A 9312-nucleotide genomic window follows, 5' to 3' on the forward strand; every position below is an offset into this window, starting at 1 on the left:
AAAAAAAAAACAAACCAAAATCTGGAAGGAGTAGACAGAGATGTAGCATGTGGCTATTATGTGGGAAGCCTTTATGCACTTGCATAAAGTCCTGAGAACTTGAATTTCATATTTCAAGTGGGCAAGTATGTGTATGTATCCTGATTTAGCAAAGCTCTTAATCATATGCTTAAATTCCATTGACGTCAGTGGAACTTAAACATTTAGAGCATACCTTATCATCCTGTGATACGCCGCAGATCTGGCAAGTCAGAGCAGACTCAGTCAAGTCTGCAAGCTCTGCACGCGAGCTGACACGCGCTGCACTGCGGCACATGCAGTTGTATTGGCAGTGAAATGCATGTCCATGTGCAGAAAATGGCGGCAGTGCACTTTTGAACTAAGCACCTCTCAGTGCTGATGCACATTTCACTGCTTATACAACTGCATCTGCCACAGCACAGGTGCTTTTAAAAGCACCTGGTGCTGTGGAGCAAGCATGTGTACAAATGCCCTTACTTTCCTGACTGAACTGGGGGGGACTTTACTAGTCTAGGAGAAGTTACACAGTGATGCACTGTTTAGGACAATAAGACATGGTCCAGGCTACATTGGAATCCTGATCCGTCAGGGCCTAATAATGTGCAGGTACGATATAAGGGGAGTCCTAAACACAGCACCAACAAAGATTATTGAATGGTTATACGATGAGGAGGTACACTCTGCAACTAAAAACCAGACTTTCTAAAATGGAGCAAGATGTGACTTGGTATAACAGAGCTGGATTTGGCCCATTCTTATATGTACACATTGATAATCTACCTTTAATAAGGTAAGTTCTCTTTTTTGAATTTCCTGCTAGTGTGTTTAACATTGAGTTACCTCGTGGTTCTTCACGCAGAGTCAATATGTGCTGAAATCCAAGTCCCTTCTTTAGGCAGTTTCCTCCCACTACCAACCCTATCATTTGAGACAATCTCAAGGTTCAAGGGACTTGTTTAAACTTGGGAAAAGAGCCTGAGATGACTGTTCCAGCTGCTGTTTTGCTGGTGCTTGATAACTGCCCGGCTACCTGAGCCTATTTATGAATGGTTCCCAGCACCCTTGTTAGCTTGTACATTGTGCCTGAGGGACATCATGTTTTATGGAATGAGTAGAAAGGCAATGCTGCAACAGACACAGCCACTTTGGACTACTCCTCTGTTTCCCACAAAGCACGGTCCCCAGCACTGGATGTTCCCGTTCTGCAAAATGCCTTCAAGGGGACAGCCACCTACTCTCCTAATCTGGAGGTGACACTTAAAGTGATACTGATGTCCCTCTTCAGCATAAAGCCCTGCAGGAGGTGCTAGCTACATGGATCCTATTTCTCTGGCAGTCCATGTGGTGGTAAAATCCTGTGTCCTGATCAGAAATGGGGCATGCTTTCTAACCTGTCTTGAATGTGGATTGAGCACACTTGTCAGTCCTGCTTACTGAGCAAGTGGATCAAAGAATAAACTGAATAGTGGTGTCTGGCAGTCCTGCTGAGGGTGAGAGCCCTTCCCCTGCCTGTTACCTGAAGCACAACAGACAAGTGTCTGAGCTATCGATTGTTGTCACATTTAGTCACTTAATTGCTGCACTCAGCCTCTGTGGGGGGTTTTTTCTTTTAAGTATTGATGCTCCATTGAAATTGAGCTATGATATGTGTCTAAGTATAATCCACATTTAGCAGCAGCAGAACAGTCAAAGGAAGCATGATGACTAAGGCCCTCACTGAGAGAAGCAGGTAGCACTTGTACAGCAGCTGTCACATTAAAGTGAGTGCTTTATAAACATGCTTTCATTAAATCTCTCCAAACCAGATGTTTTCCCCACTTTTCAGGGGAGGAAGCTAAGACACAGCAAGGGGAAGGTGTGAGGTTGCATAATGGACTGCTGTCAAGGCCAGAAGAGAAAGCAGCAGTCTTGATTCCACTTCTGTACTCCCAACTACCAGCACATGCAATTTCTCATACCCTAGGAGAGGTTACATGGACCATCTTTCTGAAAGATTTACCTAGGGAATTTTTTACTGTCAGGCTTAATACAACAAAATGGCTGTGCAACAAAATAAAAACACCAGGCACTTTCTCATGCCTTGTTCTTTACTTTTGCTTTTGAAGACAGGAGCAAAATTAATGTTCTGTCAAACTAATTTGCATGTATTTTATTAAATCAAATTGAACGTGGATAAATTGTTTTGAGTTTTGTTCCTCCATTACAGCCACCAGAGGGCAGTAAGTCTATAAACGATGCATCACCAATGGTGAAAACCTCCCATTTGACTCCCTTTTCCTCTTACTGAAGCTAAAAATCTGTGAACCTGCCCTGTTGCAACAAGGGAGCAAGCAGTTCTGTTTCATAATATTGCTGAAGATTTGGTCCTGCTGTCAGGTAATGTAGTGGAAGCCACTTAAAAAAAAAGTGGGTGGCACACGTGACTGCAGTGTGCCCCGCCCGCAACCAGAGCCTGCTGCTAGCCAGGCTCTGTGCTCCTGGATCACCACCACTGCAGCCCCAGGAGGACCCCAAATAAAGCTGCTGGGGCCAGCCCAGGTGCTAGCCCCAGCCTCCCTTACCCCACCTGGGACAATTTGCCACATGCCAGAGCATTCATTTAGGGCCATGCTGGGGACAACTAGCAATGGCATAAATACATGCCCCTGCTATTTGTCCCCAGGAAAACGCATGTTCCTGCTCATGGGGACATGCCCAATATGTCCTATATGCCAGGGCTAGGATCAGGTCAGATGAACAAGCCTTATTTCAGCTCAGTGCCATAGCATGGGACCTCTTTATAACTCAGAATCTGGTCTGGTGTATTTCACTGGAGAAGTGTTGGGAATGCCAACTTAATGGCATTTGATGTGCATTTCAGTCAGGGGTTTCGGTCAGATCTGGTGTACTCCTGAAAATTCCCTACCTGTCCAAAGTACTTGTAGTGCTAGTCACACCTTAATATCCAAGCACCTCTCAGTCTTAATTCATTTATTCACTTAGCACAACACTCCTTAGAAGGTAGAGTAATGCTGTTATCTCTATTTTACAGAAAATCCCTCTCTTTTTCTCCCTCTCTCTGCTCCTGAAGTGACTTCCTAAGATCACATAGGAAACTGGTATCAGAGCAAGGAGTTAAACCAGAGTCTCAGGCCACTAGGCCATCCTTCCTCTCATACCTCATCCTTTACTGTCATGTCCAGTCTATCACCACCTGGAGCCAAAAGTTTGGCATGCTCTGGGTACTCAAGGAGTTAACCTTGAGATAAGCTGCTGTTTATCTTCCACTACATGCCACACATTTGTTTGGCTGGCACAAAGGAGTGCACAGTGTTTCCTTCTGTGTAGCTGAAGGTGTCGGTTAAATTCTCAGTGCTGTTTATGGCAGGATATAAAAAAGATATAAATACAGTGAGGCTTTGAAGCAGTGATATCTGGAGTCCTTGATAGAGAAACTTGAGCCAGGTACGGGACCAAACAGTTGCTTTGGAAGTTTCCCAGCACTGGAAACAGCTTGGATCAAATCAAGTGCAGCCAGGACTAGGTGGCAACTCTCAAGGCCATCTCAGGGTTAGATCTGTGCAGGAATAAAAGGTATTGGGCCAGATGGTTGTGGGCACAGGCAAAAGTGATGTTTTTTGCTTAATTTGGCTCCAGAAAGCGGTCTATAGCTGGGACCAAACTCAAGTGCACGGCTGCACAGCTCTTAAAAAATGGCTGATCGGGTGAAAGTCTGAACCCTCTTTGCATGAGGGGTCAGATGAAGAGGCTTCTGGAACTTCTGTCTGCGCCGCCTCCCAGCCTGTCTCTGTTTTCAGAATGGGAGGGGGGAAGGGAACAGAGGGAGTTCGGTTTGTTTTTTTTCCAGCCTCTGCTAGAGGGTGGGGGCCTCCAATTCACCCACCCCACACCGTCCAGCGCTGGCTGGGAACCCCTAGAACGAACTCTCTCTGCTCCCTTTCTGAAAACAGAGACAGGCTGGGAGGGAGCAGGGGGTGTTGTGAAGGGAAACCAGCTGCAGGCTGGCAGCCAGCAACTAGATTTGCCTCCCCCCTGGAACCAACAGTGAACTTCTGTTTGATCCGAGGGATTGTTGTAACTCACAACGCTTCCTGCAAAACCTTCTCAGTTCCAGCAGGGAGCTGCACATCTGTCTTCATCCACCGTTCCATTTTACAACAGTGTCCAGTGGAAGGAACTCTACCGTTACTATTAAATGGACTAAAGAACAAGGCAAACCCAGGATAAGGGAAGAGAGCAATCAGGTTGCATCTATTATCAAACATTATCCCCAGTCCTTCCAAGGCTGAATTCAAGCCTAATGCAAACATGCAATTCTCACTGCCTTGGTGGGCTCTGTGTCTTCTTACATCAGGGCAAAAACTTTGCTCTCTGCACAATGTTAAATGGGAATAAGTGGTGTTCATTCTGGAAGCCACAAGCTTACACCATTTAACTCATGTCAGGACTTGTCCCTAGGTCTGGGGAGACTTTGGAACCTGAATATATGTATTTATTTAAATAAAAAATAAATAAAAATACACCTCTCTCTTGCTGTAGGTACATTAACACCCACGCAGTAATAACAAAAAAAACAAGGAGTGCAAAAAAAATCATTCCAACTGGAATGCAGCCAACCAGACACCAGAAGAAGCTGCTTTCTACTTCTTTGTCATTCTGGAAAACGCACAGCCCCCTCTAAGCACGGTCCAATATGGCTTCTGCAGCATGTCTCCAAGGTCAACAAATTCAAGCTATTTTGATCCCTAACTAATGAATAAATCATTACCAGGAATAACCTTTCATCAGTGCTGTGTGAAGGTCTCAAGATGTGCACTGTGGTGTGTTTTTTTTTTAAAGGGTCCCTGTGATTCGTGTTGTGTTGTGATTTGAGTGTGTGGGTAAGGGAATGAACAGCAAACGTATGAACCAGTTTGAGAGAATTTGGAATGCTGCCAAGTCAAACACTGGGTCAGGCAGGAGGCAAACAGAGCAGGAGCTCAGTGACTGTGTTCTGGCCACGCAGCAGCTCTGAGTGTTGAACTTGCAGCAAGACCTTCACGTCTCCCAGCAGGAAGAGTTCAAGTCCAAAACAGTTGAACACTTGGGTTGGGTTTATAAAGATGAGCCCTGGCAGCTTCCATATTAAGATCTATCCACAGTTACCACTATACAAGGATTGACCAAAAGAGTTACACAAGGACAGGAAAATAAAGGTTAACAGAGACAAGAAACAGTGGCAAAGCACCCATGTTTTTAGACTATTTCCCCATGACCGTCCTGTGATTTCTCTCAAGAAAGGCCATAATGAAATGATAGCTCCACTACTGAAGAGGAAGAGGAGATCATTTCCAGGGAGTGTTATGCTTTCCAGGATTTGAAGGCAGATTTGAGCTTTATCACAGAGTAATCTAAGGCAGGGCTGTCCAATTTCCAAGCAGCCAGGGGCAGAAGACCCCATGGGCCACCCCAGTGGGAGCTACATGTCCTGCAGGCTGCACCATGGTGAACCACATCCCCTGGGGCTGCACATCCCACAAACACTGCCAGGCCACTACACCACATGCCCACCATCCTCCTATGCATCCACCAACCCCCCTGTAACTGCATGACTATGCTCTTTCCCCTATGCCATACTCATGTAGGTCTCCTACTACTGCACCATCTGTCTGTAACCCCCCAGCCTCCCCACCCCTTGCTGACTGCATGCCCCGGGTTTACCCCCAGCTTCCTACTTTGCTCCACTTTCTGGGGCAGAGCAGGAAACAGCAGTCCAGAGACTCTATTATTGCAGGTGGAGTAGTGGGTGGAGTGGCAGCTGGGCAGGAACCTGGGGGCCACAATGCAATTCTTTGTGGCTGCCTGTTGGACAGCTCTGATCTGAAGCAACTGTGAATCACTGTGAGGGGTATGATTTACCCTGTGAGAGCTCAAAGTGTGAAGTAATATTCCTACATTGAGTCACTGAAAGCCAGAGACATTAATAGAAGCCTCTGGGATCTGGAGGGAACGTGCAGTCCACATCGTTCACAGGTTCTCATGCAACTGACTGTAAGGGCGAGTTCACCTTCAGATGAGCAGTTAACGAGAACTTAAAAATTATGCTCAGAGGTTGCCTGCATTTCCTTATTGCCTTTCCTTTGAGTGAGGCTTTCAAAGCACATTACATATTTTAGTGGACCTAACCTCATAAGAGCATGAGGGGTAGAGAAATATCATTATCTTTGTTTTACAGATCTCTAATATTTACTCATTTTCAAGGTCACATGGCAAGCGTGTGGTAAAACAGAACAGAGTCCATTTTTCCTGGTTCCCAGGCCTGTGTCTTGATCTCATCACCCACCACCATTTTCAGTGGCTTTAGTTTATTGTCAGACTCTCTTTTGGCTGGCAGATGCACCATTCAGGTCATCTGGGGAGAAATAATTTTGCCATTAATCAGTCTTATCTCCATGAATGCAGACATACAAGCAGAGTCCAATGACTCGCTGGCTGACCCAGGGACCAGACCACCAGCCACAAAATTACACTAAAGTATGGCCCAAAGGCAGAGGTAATTTCCACCCCATCAGAAACTGTCTGTTAATAATGGCAAGTCCCTGACATTAGGCCTATTCTTCTCTAAACAGTGAACTGCCTGCAGGCTGGTGCCTTAAGCCTCAGTGGAAGAGTTTAAATAATCCACTAGCTTGATATGCTGGAGGAACAGGCACTCGTTTCCATTCGGCTGCTCTTTCCCACCAATGCCAGTGTGGGCAAAACATGGACATTTATCAGTGAAGCAGGGCATGGGGCAGCCTGCTTGCTATGAGCATCTCTCAGGGCTATGAAATAAAGTGCTTTCTCTCTTGAGTACTCCCAGAGCAGGGCTTTGCATCCCCATGGCTTCCCACTCTCCAGCTGGAGATGGGAAAAAGTTACATGGTTGGCTGAGAGACAGCTGTAAACTGCTGAGAGCCAATGAAGCTGGTTCACACCTGCCTCAGATTTGTAAGGGCTAGGTTCAGTACAGCTCTTCACCTTTACCTTGTTAGCACCTGATATCTTCTATGTGAAGCTCGGAGTCAGGTGAACACACCTGAACACAAAGCCAGAATTAGAGACGTTGCTCTGTCTTTCCACAACCCATCATGATGGGTCTTGTTCAAGTGGGTGTCAATGTGGATCCCATGCTGTGCAAGTGCACCTCAGGCATGTGAGATTGTTTTTAATAGCAGGCTTCATCTGCACTTATGCCCTCTGCCTCCTTACACTCCCACGTAAGGGGCTTAAAGTGCAAGGCAGCATCCACTCCCTCTTACCTCCTTGGTGTTGCCCCCTGCAGTGCTAAGACACCACATGGCAGTTGTCCAGCCCTTTGACTCCTGGCTTAGCCTAAACTTCTTCAACCCCCTCTCCCCTCCACCCAAGTTTTCAGAACCATTTCTGATCTTACTGGCACTACAAATAGGTCCTTCCTTCTTCAACGGTCCTTGCAAGTTGGGGGGGGGGAGTAGTAAAAGTGGCTGCTAGCTCAGCAAGCTGATTATGGGACATCAGTACTGTGCTGTGGGGATATGTGATTGTTGCATGGGAGGTAAAGGTAGCACACTTCAGCTACCAGAACTCTGGCTTCTTATCAGGTTAAAGAAATAGGGGGAGCCTAAAAGACCAGTCATAAAATATTTATATGTAATATGTAAATGGATGGAACCCATCACATCAGAGGGTCATGGATTTTTCCTATTGCCTAGAAGACTGGAAACTGAGATGCTTAGATTTTGTTTGTGGCTCTGACAATGATTGAACCTAAGCAAATGAATTAGCCTCCTTTTGCCTATCTTTGAAATAGGTATAATAATATAGTTACCACAGCAATTGTACAGCTTCCTTCAGTGGTGCTCAACCTTCTAACCCTGCAGGCCAGATGCCATGGGCAAGGTCAGTTCACAGGCTAGGTCCAGCATGGAGGCAGCGCATGGGATCAGTCCACAGATGCTATGCAGCATGCTGGCCTGGCCCCACACAGTGGATCCAGACACACAGTAACCCAATGTGACATGCAGGGCTGTGTCATCTGGCCTGCAGGGCTCCTCCATGTGCTTGGAAATTTGGTAGTGGGGGAGTGGTAACAGTATTGCCACCATTTCCAGAGCCACAGCAAATAACACTGCCACTCCTTGCCTGCCATCAAGTTGCCAGACCCATGAGAGCCCATCTATGACATGGATCCATAGGTCAGATTTGGCCCATGAGCCACAAGTTAAGCAGCCACTGCTTAATCAATTAACACCTCTAAAGTGAATCCTGTAGAAAGCTGCTAAATCAAAATTAAAGCACAGAGCTTTTAATTGCAGCCTTTAATTGCAGATTAGATTCATCAGTGAGTCACACCTAGCAAAACAGATGAGGTAAGGTGAAGGCACTGGCATTTGGTGAACTAAATGCAAAAACAAAATCCACAATTTGAGCTAAGACAATGGATCTCCCTCTTGCAAGGGCAAAGAATTAGGGGCTGAGTGCTGTTTAAGCAAGTTCTAATGATCTCAGAATGAGCAGAAATGCTGTATATACCCACAAGGGACCAGGCAATTAATTGGTTAGACTGCCACACTCTTCTTAATTTGATTTTATTCAAGAATCACTTTGATTGATATCCATGGCAGCTTCCTTTGTACAACATGAATCAACTCTGTTCTGTAGAGCATGTCTCATATATCAACTGTATTGCAAAATGAATTAACTAAACAAGACCCTAAGGTAAGTATCTATGTGTGTGCGATAAAGTGCTATTGCCAGGGCTATTAACAGACAAGTATCCTTATTGCTCACTTGATCACAGTGATCAATTGATCACTGCTGCTCCTGATGCAATTGTCTGATTCAACCACCTAAATATAAAATTATAGTTGCTGTTCTGTATCTACATCAGCCATACAAAAAAAGATTGCTTACTTCCAGTGATCTCCATCTCCCAAACCACTATCTTTTCTCTTCATGTCTTCCAGATTTGCCCCCTAAAATATTCTGTGCTTCCAGTTTCCACCTGCTTGAGTCTTGAGGGATAGGTATTATGGTGCAAGCAACTGAACATGGTATTAACTACATCAGACTATGGTGCAATGTGAAGCATGTTGTATTTCAGGGTTTTATCTAACAGTTCCTTGTCATCATTAGGCATGTTTTTAATTTGGGCTTGCCATGGCTTGTTAACATCTCCATCTACAGAATAATGCTCCCTAAGTTATGTTTTTCTATCCTTCTTCTTTCTCAGCCTGTGAGAAAACACACACTCATATGGATACATCTGGAAAGAGATAGCATATTTATTAC

This window comes from Gavialis gangeticus, unplaced genomic scaffold, assembly GCF_001723915.1.
Source record: "Gavialis gangeticus isolate Ggan-Ray unplaced genomic scaffold, GavGan_comp1, whole genome shotgun sequence".
NCBI classification, from domain to species: Eukaryota; Metazoa; Chordata; order Crocodylia; family Gavialidae; genus Gavialis; species Gavialis gangeticus.